Consider the following 17,290-nt stretch of genomic DNA (forward strand, 5'->3'; position numbering starts at 1 on the left):
TGTTCCACCTTAGTGCTGCAGCTGGGAACCATGTGGTGCCGAAACTGCAGCAGCTGCAGGTAGGAAACCAGGGAAATGGCTGTGGCAGGCAGTGCAGGAGTAGCAGCGATCGAGTACCACGCTAGCAGGGGCCCAGGGTGGGACGTAGGCCAGCAGGGGCTCTATGGAGCTGGGTTGGGCTGCACCAGCAAGGAGAGGGGGAAGCCAGCCCAGCTCCATACCACCCTGCTCCATACCCAGCCCCTGCCACCCTGCTCTGGGCCCCACTGGCGCTGGTCCCAGGACACCAGCATGGGCCCCACGTTCCTACCCAGCTGTTGCTGCACTCCCGCGCACCCACTCACTGCCCCTTCCTCAGCCATTTCCCTGCTTTCCCCCACCCTCTGCCTGGCACCACATGGTTCCTGGCTGTATGGCTAGGAGCTGACCCCGCCTGGCCCCGAGGACTGGAGCAATCGCCTGCAGTCCTTCCCTACCTCCCCCCATGCTCTCCCCCCACACTCATATGAATTTCCCTTTGGTGCAGGGAGGCAAGAACAGCCCCAGGGTCCCAGGCCAGAAACCTCTGCTAAGCAGAGGCTTCTGGCTGGGTCATTGGGGGGGGAAGGAAAGAAGGAGGTGTTGTTGGCCTTGCTGCTGCACCTGCTTAGTCCTGCCAACAGCTCCCCCTGGGTCCTACTGCCACCAACTCCTGTCATCTTTGACCAGTAGTCAGGGGCAGATAAATATTAAATTTTCTAAATTTTTCAGGGGCCCTGTAAGCCAGATAGAATAGCCTGGAGGAGTGGATCTAGCCCATGGGCCATATTTTGCCCGCCCCAATGTATAAGGTGCAAATCTACCCTGCCTTCCACTTGACTTCTGACTGAAACAGCTAACCATGAACCTCTAAGACAAAATTCTGGATTATATCAGACACAGTAATCAGAAACTATACTTGGCCTGCACTCTAACACTGAATCTACCCCACACAAACCATACTAGACCTACAAACATTATCATGTCAACCATTTCCTGAATATTTTGAGACTTCATCTTCCCTTATTCTTTACTAAACCCTGAAGATCACTGTAATGTAGGACACAAAGCTTCCAATTTTTCCCATGTCAATAAGGTAACCTCATGTACCTCATGTTTCCCATGTCAATAAGGTAACCTCATGTACCCTCTGACAATGTACAAAAATCAACACCAAAATAAGACACACTAAGTTCCTTAAGACATAGGTATCTTGCTTCATATTGGAGTTGGTTCTGCTAATCTCCTCTAACTAATCCTTCCACTATGCAATATCATTCCATCTAACACACCAAACAAGAATTGCAGCACCTGCAGATAAATAACAGACCTCAAAACTGTAAGAGATGAACTGCAGTCAAGGACATATATTCACTCATTCCTCGTGACTGCTTGCTATGATTAGTAAACCATACTTAACGCAATCCACAATTTCTAGTTCAAATCTGTTTTTTTAAAGGTTTGCTTCCTGAGAACAACCACCCTCAGGTCAGAGATGGAGGCAGGTCTAAGAGTTCTGCCAGAGGCTCATGTGTTTTCACAGTGATTGTCAGCTCTAGAAGGGCATGATTAAAATAGCACTGCAGGAGAAGACGTGGTTAGTTTTTGAAAGCTTTAAAGTATAGGCAGGCATAAGAATCTGTAAGGCTACAAAGCAACTATGGGTATCTTAAGTTTGGATCAAAGGCTTTCTTTTTAGTTATTAACAAATAACTAATGAAGACATAACAAAAGGTTATTATAAAATAGAGCTAATGGGAAAATTAACAAAGAAATAGGCAGTCAAAATTTTCCCTATTAAGAAAGAGCACCCAGTCTTCTTGCAATAGGTATTAGTGGATATTTTTAGAACTACACACAGATAGTGTATGTGGAAAAGAGTGTCATTTGAAGCATAGCCCAACAAAGCTATTTTTCAGCTTGTAGCATTTTGTCTTACCTCTTCTGAAATATGGAACAACTCCTCAGAGTGACTTCAAAGAGCTGTAAAATAATGCAGGTCTTAAGTCAACTAACACAACTGTATGAACAAAATCTTTGAGAAGAAATTTTCCTGAAGTGGTTCTTAATAGCATGGCACAGTTCCTTACTAAATTATAAACAGCAGTCTGATAAGGAATTTAAGAGCAAGTATAACATTTGACTAATCATCATAATTAGAAGAATATTTGGGAAAAGTAGAGTAAATAGTGAAAGAGAAATTGGAAAAAATCCTAGAAGGTTGAGAAGAGGGAAAAATTCTTGAAAAGGAACAGGCAGAGCAAACAAAAGGTCAGCATCAGTAATTACTATAATGATGTTACTAATGTACAGAGCGAACATTCACAGTGGAAACGTTGCAAGTCTGTAAAGCCATTACAAAAAACCTTAAAAGTAACAACGCTAGGACTATATTGCCAAAAGAGCTTTACTGAAAATCTAGCAGCATATAGCTGCCAATACTGCTATGAAGCATGAGCGCATTCACATGAGCTTGCTTTTGCCAGTGCAGCCCACCTTCAGCAACAAACCGTTTTTGGCAAATAATGCACTGCACTATGGACAGGGGATAGATGCTTGTCCAGTATCTAATATGCCCCACCATCAAGCACCCTACCTTTTAAAATGCTTGGAGTGTACTGTGGGTGCTCTCTGCTAAGCATTGCAGACATTGCGTCAAGTTCCCATAGTTCCAGCAGTGCTATCTTCTTTTTTAGAACCTTATTCAAAACCCTTCCAGTTCCTTCTGATCCCACCCATAATTTACTCTTTCTTGCACTACTGAACATTTCGGTTTTTCTGTCTTTCCTCCAGCTTGTGTTCTCTCCATACTCAAGGACTCTGGATCTGAACAACTCTGAAAATATGCGCTTCCTTTGTACCCATGTGTGTTTCTTTTTCCTTTTTAATCATGATAATCTTTTTCATGAGTGTAGAAGGGATGGTCCCCAATTAAAAATCACTGATAAACAGATGGACAAACGTTTTTAGGTTTAAGGGGGATAGGAGATAATTTAAAGATAACTATCATAACTCCCTATACTTAGTCCTCCCCACACTGATCTGTATACAAATATAACCAGGGTCACACCTCACAAGCACTTGCTTCAGGGTTGTGCAACAGCACACATTACACCATCTATATTGAAGACACTGCAAATGCTCCAGCCACAAACAGCCCAAGTGCTGGTGTCCTGGGAGATGACTGTATGAATAGCACAGTAAATACTGTTAGACTTACTACAAGCAGCAATGATCCTCAATGGACATTGCTTTTGAGAAGGCAGAGATACCCAGAGAAGGCATCTAGTAGGGACAGCTTAAGATCACTCAAGCCTCTTCATGGAGATGGTAGCCCAAAGCTCACTGCAGGGCAGCAGAAGGCAAGTTATTGCAACAGAAGTAATAAAACTCTTCATGCAGCATGTACACTATGATCAAACAGTTGCTTGAAAATTTGAGCTAAGTAGTGCCCAAGGACAAAAAGCAGTGTCTAGGTTGAAATAAGCCAGAAGTTCTGCAAGTTGTCATTACCAGACTGTTCTGTGAGCCAGTCCAAGTGAAACCCTCCCAGGCAAGCAATGATTTCTACTTCTTCCATGAATTAATCATGCAAGTAATTTGCTTTGTACTTGGGCTTTCTGACTTGAAAAGCAAAATTTCACTTAGGACTTGAAAACCTACATCCAGCAAGTCTAGACTAGCACTGATGCAAAATCATATTTTTATCTGAATGCCCAGTTACTAGATTGCTTCAAGCATGCTTTTGTATTTTCCCTGCATATTTAATCTGACCATTCACAGAATTCCTTTGCATGTATTTTGTTTTCAGTTTTGAATGCACTGAACTATATTCTACTAATTTTTCTTGTATGCAAACATTTTACTTGCACATAGCAAACAGCTCCCCTAAATTATTTGGTTGCTTCAAATGTTTATTACTTTTTGCTTACTACTGACAATGCATATTTTAAAAATAAAACTAGCTACTTTAAAACAGAATGTCTTTGTTCTCTACTTGCAGATGGCCAGCCAATATCTTGAGGGGCATGAGTTGGCAGGGACAAACATTAGAAATGGGCTTGTATCAATGGAGCAGTGTGTCACACCTACATGAGCAAGCCCCTCACCCAGTGCGTCTGCTGGATGGGTTCATCTGGGTCTAATGGTGCAGACTGACCTGCTAAAAAAGTTTCCAAGTGAAAAGCACTTAAAAGCATTTCAAAAAGAAAACATTCCGGCTAGGCAACTATGTACATCCCCTGTGCCATTCCCTGGCCAAAATGTTTCAAAACACTGCAGCCTCCTTCAGCACTCCCAGGCTGGTGCTAAAGATGGATAAAATAATGTGCAGCTCCACTCTCAGCTCCCCAGTCTCTCTTCCCTTCAGTGATGGCAGGCAGAGAGAATGGAGAGCTAAAAAGAAGTAAGCAAAGGTGGAGATTTTGGGGAGGTGTGGAAGAAGCTCTCAAATCCCCCCAAACTCCCTTCTTCCCCCTTGGACGAAAGAGGTAGAGGAGACTGGGTATGGAGAGCCCAGCTCGTGTACCAACAAGGTTCCCAGGGGTCTGGCAGGTGCAAGAGGAAGGCAATAAGCCCAGCCCCAGCTCAGCCCATCTCTTATGTGCTGTCCCCATGAACATGTAACCAAAAATTATACATATGAAAATAATACCTCTATAAACAAGAGGTATTATTCTGTGGTACTATTTTATGATGTTTGAGTCACTTTTGGAACATTTCAATGGGCAAGTACGTTTGTACATCTGGGCCTCTGAAACATTTCAAAAGGCTTTTTGAGACATTTTAATCCTTACACCTGTTGGCACCCTTATCCACACACAGCCTCTGCATCCTCCATATCCATTTTTTCCAGCAAGCTTTGTTGCTCTGCAGTTTTTTCCAAGACACTGGAAGGCATACACTCCGCTTACTCATGGCTTAGTAAAGGTGTCCCTGAAAAGTCTGGCATCCAGTGCCACATAGTACCAGCAGATGTGAGATGCATCCACAGATATCCATTTTTATTCAACTTCTTCTAGAACTGTCACAGTTCCTTGGCCTCCAGCCAGCATTAGAATCTGTTAGAACCCAGCTTCAGAATCTCCCTTGCAATCTCTAAACAACCATTTTATATTCCTTTGGGAATTCCCTAATCATGCTTGCACTGCTATTCTCCCCACAACACGCTGAGTAAATCCAAGAATTCAACTACATATAAATGTGATGACCAATGCTTGCTTACACATTGCTGAGTACATTTCAGCCATTTGCTTAAGTCAGGACAGATCACATTCACCTCATTATCATTTAATCATGATAAACCCCTACAAAGAACTGTGATAAACTTATTACATATATTCTCCTTGCTATCTTCAGCATCCATTAATCTTCAAATATTGCAGACAAAGCCACTGCAGACATTAAATACATGTAATTACCAAATTATAGTTAAAGCAGGATACAAGGATTAACTGATGAAGCTAAGCATGATTTGTTCTGTTTGAAGTTGACTGCTAATATGGGTTCAGTATTATGTAAGCAAACATTTGTAGCCCTGTTCAGGTCAAACTGCATCTTGTACTGTCGAAAAGATTCCCTCTATTCAATAAAGTGTTATGTTCACTGCTTCCTAAAACAGGGGTAGGCAACCTGCAGCAGCACAAGTGCCACAGGCAACCTCTGTGTGTGGCAGACCAGGCAGAAGAGTGGCATGGAGCCCAGGGCAAGAAGCAAAAAACAGAGCAGGTGATCAGTCAGGCAGGAGGAAGGGGATTGGAGTGGCTTTCCAGAAGGGTGTGAGGCTAGGTTTGGCTAGCCTCTAGCTCAGTGGACAATAAGTTTGGCCCCCACTGTTCTAAAACTTTCTTGTAGGTTTTTCCATTGTTAAGACAAGTTCCCAATCCCAAAGTAGTCCTGAAAATTATGCCCATGTGTAGCATTAACAAAGGGCTTTGGAAGCCTCACAAGTGAATGTTCCATAATAAATATAAGACAGCGTGAAGAACCGGACCTATAGTGATACCAAAAGCAAAACATTTACACTTCTCCCATATGGTAACAAACAGATCATGACCTCAATTTATGTCTCTAAGGAAAGATACCATTTCTAGCAGGGGAGTGACTTTCATTCTTACGTTAAACTGTGTGATCAGTATTAACTCAGAAGCAATAGCAGCCTCCAACTGAACAACAAACTCCTGGGGGAAGAGAAGAGAATGCAACCAACTAAAAATAAAAGGCAACTTAAATATCACCTATACAAATTTTAAGACAAACCCCTTGAACGAGGCCAGAGAAATTTAAGCATTGCTGGATATGTTTCAACAGATGTCAAAAAATGCAAGTAAATTCTTAGTAAACTCAAAATCAATGTACAAAAGACATAAAACAACAAAACAGCCCAATATAATCCAGACATATCATATGTGACAGAGAAAACTGAAACAGAGTAGCGGTAGTCTACCTACAATTTAAGACTGCAGAATCAAAAAATGACAACCACTAGGAAGCATACCAGTTTATTATGCCCTTGCAAACTAGCCCATCAAAACCCTAGATCATTTAACAGGATGGAAAAAAAGTCTCTCTCAATGAGACACAAACACAAAAGTTTGTCTCTCATTGTAGTGTGACACAAACACTACAAAATTATATTAGTGAATAGTTGTCAGGAGATTCCCAAAAGAGTATAGGGAAGAGCAAAAAGGTTATTTAGGAAGTTGGAAGGAAATCTTATTAAGAAAAGTTTAATAAAGGTAAATAAAGGGCTACAAGAGTAGACAGGGAACATTATTCACACACACACACACACACACACACACACACACACACACACACACACACCTCTCTCTCTCTCTCTCTCTCTCTCTCTCCAAGGAAATTATTTAAAGGGTTATAACTAAGAGTAAAAGTTTATATCAACTCAAGACAGTTCTTGATAGTGTAGTAGTCTCTCCTAAGAATCAACAGAAGCCTTGTCATCACTTAAGAATAACTGAGAAAAAGCATTACAAAGTACAACAAAGTAAACGGTTGTGAATTTGCTTGAAAAGTTTTAATTTCTATCACACATATAAATATACACTAGCAAATTGCCCATCAAGAATGAGGGGGGGAGGGGGGCTGAGACGGAGGTGGGGGAGGGAGCTTGCCCCACTCACCCCTCTGCCCCCCTCCACCAGCACCCCACATGGTCTTCTGCCTCCAGGAAGTCCTATGTTGAACTTCTGATCGGTATTAACCCAGAAGCAATAGCAGCCTCTAATTGCCTGTCAAGAAAGGGGGGGCAGAAGTTTGCTAACCCTAACCCTACCACTCACATCCGCCATGCCACTATCAAGAAGTCTGTCTTAACGCTGACTAGTACACTATCAGGAAGTCTATGTATATAAATTTAGACTGGCTCCTTAATGGTGCAGCAAACACATCCACCTCAAAGAATCGCTGCAGTCACATTATACAGGAATAAAATAAGGTAACACCATAGCAAATGAGGAAAAAATAACAAAACATTTGAAGGACCCCTAAGTTAATTCTAGGTTTGGCTGGCAAGAGAATCTGACACAGTTCAATATATCAACCCAACGTAAAGGTTTTATATAAAAATAATTCATTCCATTTAGACCAAAGCATGAAAAAAGCAACAGCACTGTCCTACCTCTAAGAAATGTTACAAGGGGCAAAAGGAACGTGTAAATATGTTACAGATAATATGAGGCTCAGAGACTGCAGTCAGGAGTATTTGAAGTATACAGTCAGTTGGTCTCAGCCCCGACAGCCACCCAGAAGGAAAGTGACAGAAGCGGGCGTGCTAAGGAAACACAAGGGATAACGAAATTCCTCCCTCACTCCAAGCCAACACAGGGGCGCAGCAATCCAAGGGCTTAAATGCGGGCGACCCCAGGGCACAAAGCAGCCGGCGGCACGCGGTGACTGGGACGCCTTCACCAGGAGTCGAGGCGACACCGACCGCAGCGCGGGCAGGGAACAACGCAGCGGCCTGAGCCGCCCGGACCGGCTCCTCCCCGCCCCGAGCCCTCACAACTGCTGCGGACGGAGCAGGCCTCGAGCTCGCCCGCTACGGGGAGCCCCCAGGCGGGGCCAGCTTGTGCCCGGCCTTCCTGCTTCTGCGCGGCCCCTGCGCAGCACCTAGGTCGCCCGCTCCCCGGGACAACCGCTGAGCTGAGCCGAGCCGAGCCGAGCCGAGCCGAGAAGTGCTGGCACAAGGGCAGCGGCTGCGGAGCCCCCGTCCCACCGCGCGTCCCTGGAAACCCCCTCACCTAGCGCTGCCGCGCGCCGCAATCCCGGACGCCGAGTCCGTGGGGGCACCGAGCCGCTCGCGCTCCCGGGCTGCCAGGCATCGCGGCGTCGCTTCCGCTCCCAGCTGGCCCCGCCCCCGCCTAGCGCAGCCACAGATCCCACAACTCCCTGTCCCCTTGCCGGGCAAGGGACAGCGCATGCGCAGGCTAACATTCCTCTGCGCGCGCGCGGCCGTGGTGACTGTCATGCAGGCATCGCTTGTCCTGCGCCCCGCTCGGTTTCGTTTCTAGTCTTTGATTTAGCAGCAGAGCCCAGGCCTGGGAATGATCCGGATTAGCGCCTCGCCTCCGCGCAGCCAGGGCTGGGTCAGGGCCGTTACGGTTTGAACGGTGTAAATCAGTATGACAGCGGGGTATGTCCCGGACTGACTGCCCGGGGGCTCGCTCGGGTACCCCGCGTGCCTGTGGCCGGCGTGCTGGATGCCAGCGGTCTAACGACCAGTTTGGTTTATTAAGACTCAGCGGTGGGGGGGGAAGCAAAACAGGCATGTACAAAAAAAATATCCAAAATTAATGTAGCTGGATTTGCCTTGTGTTACTTACAGTATCTTTAAAAATATCTGATTTCCAACTATAGATTTCTTTCTCCTCCCTCTGCTTTTGGCTGTGAGCCTCTCAGACCCACGTGCCTCGAGATTTCAGGTGGCACCATTGTCTCCCAGAATCCTGTGATTTTATCGTGTGCGCTTTGCTTCTTATCCCAACCTTCTCCTCAAGCAAAGTAATGCACAGCCTGCTGCAAATGACTCAGGAGTGTATTAATTACTGTTCCATCCTTGTATTTCATCATCGTCAACTAAGATACTGTTATTCGTGACAGATCTTTCACACTGGGCTTGATGTATTAATTACCTTGGCTGAAGGGGTCACCCTGAAGTCAGCTCAGTCTGCTCTAAAAAATATTGGTCTTAATATTAATTGTATCATTAATCAAATATGACTTATAGGCGGAGTAACTGATGAGTTACATAAGGCCTTGCCTTGCCCTGCTAATGAGGGTTGCCTTCAGTGTGAGCCAGTGGTTCAGTTCAGTGGGTCTCCACCTTATGTCCCAAGCAGCCTCCAGAACTTTTCTCAACTTAGCAGTGCCCTCGCACAGAACCTAAGACATCCAGCATTTTACCACAGGAGTTTCAAGACTTTATCCCAAGTCCAGCTCAGGGGTCTCCACCTTTCCAGGGTCAAGGCACAACCCCCTATTCCCCCCCCGCCCCCCCAGCACCACTAAGCACCACTTTTGAACACAGTGGCACATTGTGATTCACTCATGGGCTAAGAGCAAGTCTACTCGGTCTAATAAAAGATATCACATTTCCTCCAATAACTTTGTCTGCCTATGTCCTTAGATCAACATGGCTATAACCAATACCCCCGAAACATGGAAGATGCCAAATTTTGCTATTGAAATAGAAACTTCACAACATGAAGAAGAAAGAAGCCAAACTCAACAACTACTCAGTTAGTCTTGTTGCACTTAAAAAACTGGGATTTTAAACCTAGAGCTTTAAAAATTGACACAACACTTGGTTGATGAATAGCAGAAAGGCTTGCTTTAATAACTACCAACAAACTAAAACTAAATGACAGAAAAACAAAGACTTTTCCTTAATATTCAATAAGTGAGCTATTACAGTCCTTGTATTATCTTAGCTGCAAAGAGATCTTTACCCAATGCAGGCAGGAACTGGTTTTTGCACAGCCTCACTGCATGGATCCTTCACTTATCAGCTGGGTGGCAGGATGGCTCCTTGGTCTTCCCTGGACTGCACACACCATCCTGGCAGTTCTGTCTTGCTTTATACTATTTAATTGTATAGCTTCAGAACATTTTTTCCCTGATAGTTGGCCAATTAAAGTCCGAGAAAAACAGGGAGGAAAAGGATAACCATCATATTACAATTGTTAAATTGCCTGGCTCCTGTTTTTGGATTTGTCTAGGTATAAAGACTTGTGTTTCTCACAGCCACTGATTAACTTAGCAGATGCATGTGATGGGTTCTGAGTGATCAAACAGGATGCTTAGAGACATTGGTTACTGGACCCGTCTTTGAGTATTTGTTTATCAATGGGGCAAATTGGCAACAGCTTGTACCAGTCATGGTCTGTTGAGAAAACTCCAGACATACATTGAATGATTGAGACATTTGTAACATCTTAGACATTGGATTTAAATATATATATAGTTATATATATACATCCACTATCATAAATTTCCCATCACACCCTCAAACCACATTAAGAAACCTGCGCACCCGTTACAATAAATGCCCCTGTTCCCCCACCCCCCAACCCATTGCCCTTCCCTAACCCAATCGCAGTTCCTTAGTCCAAGCCCCAGTTAGGGGTTTACAGTCTCGGTTCATTCACCCACCTTAGACAATGGATATCTGTTTTGAGAAATGTGAGGATGTCATATACAGGACATCTTTCCTGTATTCAATGCACCTTTTACAGGTCTTGCTTGAAATGTACAGTTAGTCTTTTGTCTTCTTTAGTTGCTAGTTCAACAGGAATGTTTATGTAGTTTCCTTGCTTTTAGTTACACTGGCTCAGCCTCTTTCTCTCTGGCTGTCTTAGCCTGGAGATACATAGATTTCATAGATTTCATAGACAGGGCTGGAAGGAACCTCGCAAGATCACTGGGTCCAGCCCCCTGCTCAAGGTGCAGGAAGTCAGATGAGGTCAAATGATCCCAACAAGACAGGCATTCAAATGTTTCTTAAAAGTGTCCAGAGTAGGTGCATGCACCACTTCTGGGGGGAGTCTATTCCAGGCCTTGGGGACTTGGACAGTAAAGACGTTTTTCTTACGCCCAACCTAAAATGGTCTTCCAGGAGTTTGTGATTATTGGACCTTGTCTTCCCTAGGGGTGCACTGGTGAATAGACGTTCTCCCAGTTCCTGATGCACATCCCTTATGTACTTAGTGAATTGCCTGTCAAGAACGACCGAGGGGGTGCGTAAACGGAGCGCTGCCACCCACCACCCCATGCCGCCACCATCTCGCAGGAGCGGGCAGAGGGGCAGGGGGTGAAGCTTGCATGCAACCACCACTGATGCCTCCAGCCACCGCCCCATGCTGCTGTCACTCCGCATCCGGCTGTGCACCATGCCCTGCTCGCATCCAGCCCCGCGCCACCCCCCTGGGAGGCAGCAGAAGTGTGGGGTGGTGAGTGGTGGTGCTTCATCCCTGCCTACCCCGCCCATCATTCTTGATGAATTGCCTGTCAAGAATGGGTAGTGGGGGGGTGGGAATGGAGCGCCCAAGAGTGGGGGTGGGGAAGCGTAAACACTGTCACTGCCACCACTACCCACTGCCCTGGCACTGCCGCCGCTCCGCATCCAGCCACGCACCACCCCTCTGCGTCTGACCCCGTGCTTCTCACTGTTCCACATCCAGCCCCGTGACATGCCACCCATGCTCTGCATCCAGCCCCACACCCCCCTCCCCTCCCAGAGGTGGCAGTGGCACAGGGCAGTGGGTGGCAGCACTCCATTAATGCCCGGCCTGTCATCTTGTCACTGCACTGGGTGGAGCCACGCCCTGTTGGGAGCCATGCTCCCCAAGAGCATTACGGACAGACTAACACACAAACAGATGAACTAAGCCCTTTATATATATAGATAGGCTGCCACCAAGTCGCCCCTGGGCCTTTGCTTCTCCAGGCTTTAGAGTCCCATGGGTCCCAGCCTTTCCTCATAAGGCCTACTCCCATGTTCTCTAATTATGTGTGTGACTTTCCTCTGGACTCTTTCAATCTTCTCCACATCCTTTCTGAATTGCAGAACCCAGAATTGGATGCAGTATTCCAGCTGCGGCCTCACCAAGGCTGAGGAAAGGGGGAGGATGACTTCCTGGGTCTTCCTGGAGATCAACCTAACACTTGGTTGATGAATAGCAGAAAGGCTTGCTTTAATAACTACCAACAAACTAAAACTAAATGACAGAAAAACAAAGACTTTTCCTTAATATTCAATAAGTGAGCTATTATTTGTTTGCTTTGCCAGCTGTGGCATCACACTGGTGGCTCAAGTTCATCTTGTGGTCAATTGTGACCCCCAGGTCTCCTTCAGGCATGGAGCTAGTGAGAGTAGCACTACTGAACCTATAAGTATGATGTGGGTTTTTTTCTCCTGAGGTGGGGCACTTTGCATTCTCCATGTTGAATGCCATCAGGTTTTGATCCACCCACCTTGCAAGCCTGTCAAAAAGTCAGCCTGAATCACCAGCCTATCCTCTAGTGTGACTATGCTTCCCCATAATTTGGTGTCATCAGCAAACTTAGCCAGTCTGCTTCTGACACTAGAATCCAGATAATTTATAAATACATTAAAGAGTACTGGTCCGAGTATGGAGCCCTGGGGAACGCCACTGGTCACCATGTGCCATGTTGACTTGGTTCCATCAACTATTACTCTCTGGGTCTGACCATGGAGCCAGTTCCCCAGCCAGCGTACCATATGGTTGTCAAGGCTGCAGTTCCCCAATTTTATGATAAGGACATCATGAGACACCAGGTCAAAGGCTTTTTTGAAGTCCAACTATATGATATCAACCTCTTCTCCTTTGTCCAGATGCATCACCTGGTCATAAAAGAAAATGAGGTTGGTCAGGCAAGACCTACCTGCATCAAAGCCATGTTGGCTCTCTCTCAGAACGTTGCCTTCCGTTAGCCTATTGTTAATAGTCTCTTTGATGATTTTTTCCAGGATCTTTCCAGGGACTGAGGTGAAACTTATTGGCCTGTAGTTCCCTGGATCTTCCTTCCTCCCTTTCTTGTAGATAGGCACCACATTGACTCTCTTCCAATCCTCAGGAACCTCTCCCGAGCTCCACGAATTCTCAGATATCTTCACCATTGGCCATGCTATGATGTCAGTCAGTTCCTTTAGCACTCTTGGGTGCATTCCATCCAGGCCAGCTGGTTTGTAGATGTCCAGCCTCTCAAGGCATTCCCTCACAAGCTCTTCACCAATGATGGGCATATGTTTGCCCTTACCCTGGTGATCCTGCATCTTGTCAGGCAGGCTGATCCCCTTGGGCTAGTGGAAGATCTACACAAAGTAATCGTTAAGGAGATTAGCTTTTTCCTGGGTGTCAGTTGTCAGCCACCTTATTTGGTTTAACAAGGATCCAATGTTGCCCTTGTTTTTTTTCTGACTTCCCACATATCTGCAGAAGCACTTTTTAGTGTCCTTGATTCCTGTAGCCAGTTTGAGTTTGGTTTCAGCCTTGGCTTTCCTAGTTCACTCCCTACAGGTGCAGGCCAGTGCTGAATACTCCCCTTTAGTGGTGTTTCCTGACTTCCGTCCTTTATAAGCTTCCCCTTTCAGGTACAGAAAGTGCATGAGTTCCCTATTGAGTCAAGGCGGTCGCATGGTCCTTTTGCTATCTTTCCTATGGGCTGAAATGGACTTCCCTTGTGCTTCGAGGATTGCATCCTTAAGGAGCAACCACTCATTATGGACTCCCCTCCCCATCAGATCATGGCCTCTCAGGGCCTCAACAACCAGCCTCCTGAGCTTGTGGAAGTTGGCTTTCCTAAAGTTAAGGATTTTTGCATTGCTGACTGATTTGCCAGCTTTGCAATAGATAGAGAAAGTGATCAATTTGTGATCACTGTTTCCCAGATTGAGCTCACTGATGCAAGAGAGGAAGCTTCACTACCAATTGGATTTGGCTGAGTGCTCTTCCCATGAGATGTCAGGGTAGTTAAGTTGCCCATGATAACCATGCAGACTCTGCCAGTGTCCTAGCAAATCTGTGGTCAAGTGACGAATGTGATGAGTGTGTCAGGTCTCTGCCAACAATTTTAACCATCACTTCTATTATTTTATGGCATGGGTCTGGTATTGGGTACCTCAAGCTCCACTGTCTCAACGCCTAATGGGATGCAAGCCATTAGTGGTGTTTGATTTTCGTGTGGCAGGCTTGTTACCATAACCTAGTCTTGCCCCAGCCACTGTCTTGCATTTTTGTGCAAGAAACACTGCCCAAGCTTTCACAGTTTTTCATAGACAGCAGGTCTAATCAAATATTTGCCACATTTACCTAAATAACCTTGTCTGCCTGCTGAAAGCCGAAGGCTTTTTCCTTGCACTGCAGACAGGCTGCCCCCTACAAGAATCTACAATGCCTCTAGTACAGGGGGTGTCAACTGAGGGTACACATACCCCAAGAGGTACTTGGGAAGGCCCTAGAGGGTGGCACGCAGGAACAGAGAGCCACCACCCTGCATCACCGCCTCCCAGGATCAGGGCCAGGGTGGGGTGAGGGCAGTAGCACCCCTCTGAGGGCCACACAGGTGCCACCTGGCCAGCCAAACATGGCGGGGAAGCTCACACGCTGCAGTTGCTGCCACCACCCATCACCCCATGCTGCTGTCGCTCCACCTGCCTCCCCCTGCTCCACATCTGGCCACCAGGGGTACACTTATAAAAAAAGGTTGAAAACCCCAACTCTAGTGCAAGGATATCAGCTACACAAGTGATTCATAATAAGCAACCCAGCACCCTGTTTACCCTAGTACAAGCTCCCCCACAATTTATGGATTAAACTAAACAGGAGTTGGATGCTTTAGTGCCACACTCTATAAGACCACACAATCCAAGACTGTATTAAAATGGGACAGAGTGAAATGTATTGGTACTGAGGGATGACAGAAAAGGATGATGGGAAAGAGATGGCCGACCTCATATGGAAGAGAAGGGACTGGCACAGACTTTTCAGAGGGAAGCCCTTCGAAGAGAGCAGTGAGGGGGACAACATGGAGGATGGGGTGACAAGGACCAGTATGACGACCAGTGAAAGCACTGGAACAGTGATGGGTGTGTGCAGTTGTGCGGTGCGAACTTTGTAACAGGACTAAAGTAGTGTAACTGTTAAAGTGTGTTTTTGGACTGTCAAGTGAACTACAGAGGTCACATGCCAAGTTATTAGAGGTACAGTTTAATATATATATAAAAATAATAATTTTTGCCAAAAAAAAACCCTGACATGATCCAGAAGGCTTGAGGTTGCCCAACCATGAATACATGAGTGTAGTGATGCACCACCGGACTGCTGACCTGTGCAGGACACCTGCACACCCAGAATGAAAGCCCGGCCAGCATCAGTGATAAAACTTGCTCCTACAACGTAGGTGCAAGCAAAAAGCAGTAGACGGCTTCTTACAACCACTGCTCCTTAAATCCATGAGATCAGCTCAAAGAAACACATTCCCCCTAATCTGCACCATTTGTGTCTAACGTGTTTTTCATACCACATCAGCAGAAAGCGGGAACGCAGTCCCCCACTACCACACATTACGCAGTCGAGTTTCCCACATTTGGGGAAATCGCAGGGATCAGCATGCCCGGATTGCAAGGGGTGAGCCGCGCGCTGGGAAAACCGCCCGGACGACCACGGTTTCTCCCCTGCCAGGTAGGTATGCTTAATTAAAGCTGGGCTGAGGTGCCCCCCACGCCGACCCGCACGTGCAGATCATAGAACACACCACACCCGCCCCGCCCCCGCTCCACAGCCCGCCGCCGCCCCGCCAACCGGCACCTCGTCTACACTCCACTTCCCAACCGCACTCAGCGCCCCTTCCCACACTGCCCCACGCACCCCTTCCCACCCCGCCCCTTTCCCCGCCAGATCTGCATACAGCCGTCCTCGCCCCGCCCACTCTGCTTTCGTCATGAGACTCTTCCCGGCCACTTGGGCTCCAAGCGGCCTGCCCGCCCCGCCCGGGCTATGGTGACCTGCCTGCGGGGACCTGGTCCCGCATTGCCACAGGTGGTCCGAGCCCGGGGCAGGGGGCACCAGGGCAGCCAGCCCCTGGTGCAAGAGTGGTTGTGGGGGTTAGGAGCAAAGCATCTCACTTGCCGACCCCGGAGCCGGGCTGCCCTGTTGCTCTGTGCTGCAACACTACCCTGAGGCCGGGAGGCGGGTATCAGCCCCCCGGGCAGGAAGAGGATGCTACAAGGATCTCAGCACTGATCTCGGAGCAGCAGAGGGCTGCCTGCCATGTGAGCCAGCCCTTCAGGTCACTGGGTCTCCACCTTGTCTCAAGCTGCCTCCAGACCTTTTCTGAACTTAGCAGCTCCCTGGTAAAGAACTGCTGGCCTGAGGCGTCCAACATTTGACCTCAGGAGTTTCATAGGACTGTATGCCGAGTCTAGGTCAGGGGGTCTCCACCTTTCCAGGGTCAAGAACCCCTCCCCCCAGCATCACTTATGAGTGCAGTGACACATTGGGCTAAGATCAAGTCAACTCAGTGGCTGTCTACACAAGGCGCTAACTGCTCAGTTGTTACTGCGCATTTAGTACTTGCATGACCAAGTACTAAATGACTGCACAGTAACCAGCGTTACTGCACAATGGCATCCTGGCATAGTTGCCTAGCAACACTTACTGTGCCGTAGCTTCTTACTACTGCATAGTAGCGTCACATCTCGGTTCATGCCTAGCAATGCTACTGCGCAGTACTAAAAAGCTAGATTTGTGCTCAGGCCAAATATGGACTGCCCCCTGTAGCCTGCTGGCTCCCTGCTGTGCTGCCTTCCCCCTGGGAGCCCTGAATCAGCTGCACCGCCATGGCAAGGCACCCCCCTGTCCACCCAGCACCAGTGGGGGCATGACTGGGGGGAAGGCAGCAGGGTGGGGAGCCTCAGGTTGCAGCAGGCAGCCCACATTTGTCCTTGCCCCGGACAGACCACCCTATCCACGAAAAGTTACATGTCTTTATTGTAGAATAGAAAGACCTATTTAAAGATCTGCTGTTTTCAGTCGGTGTCAGCTGCACAAGAAGAAGGAGCACACACCAGTATACATGGAGTGTGGTTAAGAAATGACTGCTCTGCTCATGGACTCCGTGAGTGCTTTGAACCACGTCTCACGTATCGAGGTTGCAGCCCTAGAGGCTTGGCAGCAAAACGCCCTTCCCGCCTCACCGCACCCAGCGGCGGGTAGACACCGCCTGCCCCTGA

At 47.2% G+C, this 17,290-nt stretch overlaps 1 protein-coding gene and 1 non-coding gene across 6 annotated transcripts in view; both read right to left on the reverse strand.

The window, feature by feature from the left end:
- Positions 1-17,290, reverse strand: part of CCDC126 (coiled-coil domain containing 126) — a 27,814-nt gene that overhangs the window by 9,860 nt on the left and 664 nt on the right. The window contains exons 1-2 of one of the 5 annotated variants that reach the window (XM_006027042.3): positions 8,280-8,434; positions 1,958-2,001 (exon numbers count right to left, since the gene is read on the reverse strand). The exons of 1 other annotated variant lie outside the window; for it this stretch is intronic. The gene's annotated coding sequence lies outside the window, so the exon portion shown is untranslated. Of the gene's footprint in view, positions 1-1,957; positions 2,002-7,657; positions 7,811-8,279; positions 8,438-17,290 lie in introns of those variants that run through there. 3 more of the 5 variants (XM_025208114.1, XM_014521510.2, XM_025208116.1) reach the window with 3 other exon arrangements.
- Positions 15,585-15,748, reverse strand: LOC112550836. The gene has a single exon (XR_003094868.1). It is a non-coding gene; the product is annotated as a U1 spliceosomal RNA (small nuclear RNA).

The sequence above is a fragment of the Alligator sinensis genome, unplaced genomic scaffold (assembly GCF_000455745.1).
Source record: "Alligator sinensis unplaced genomic scaffold, ASM45574v1 scaffold978_1, whole genome shotgun sequence".
NCBI lineage: Eukaryota > Metazoa > Chordata > Crocodylia > Alligatoridae > Alligator > Alligator sinensis.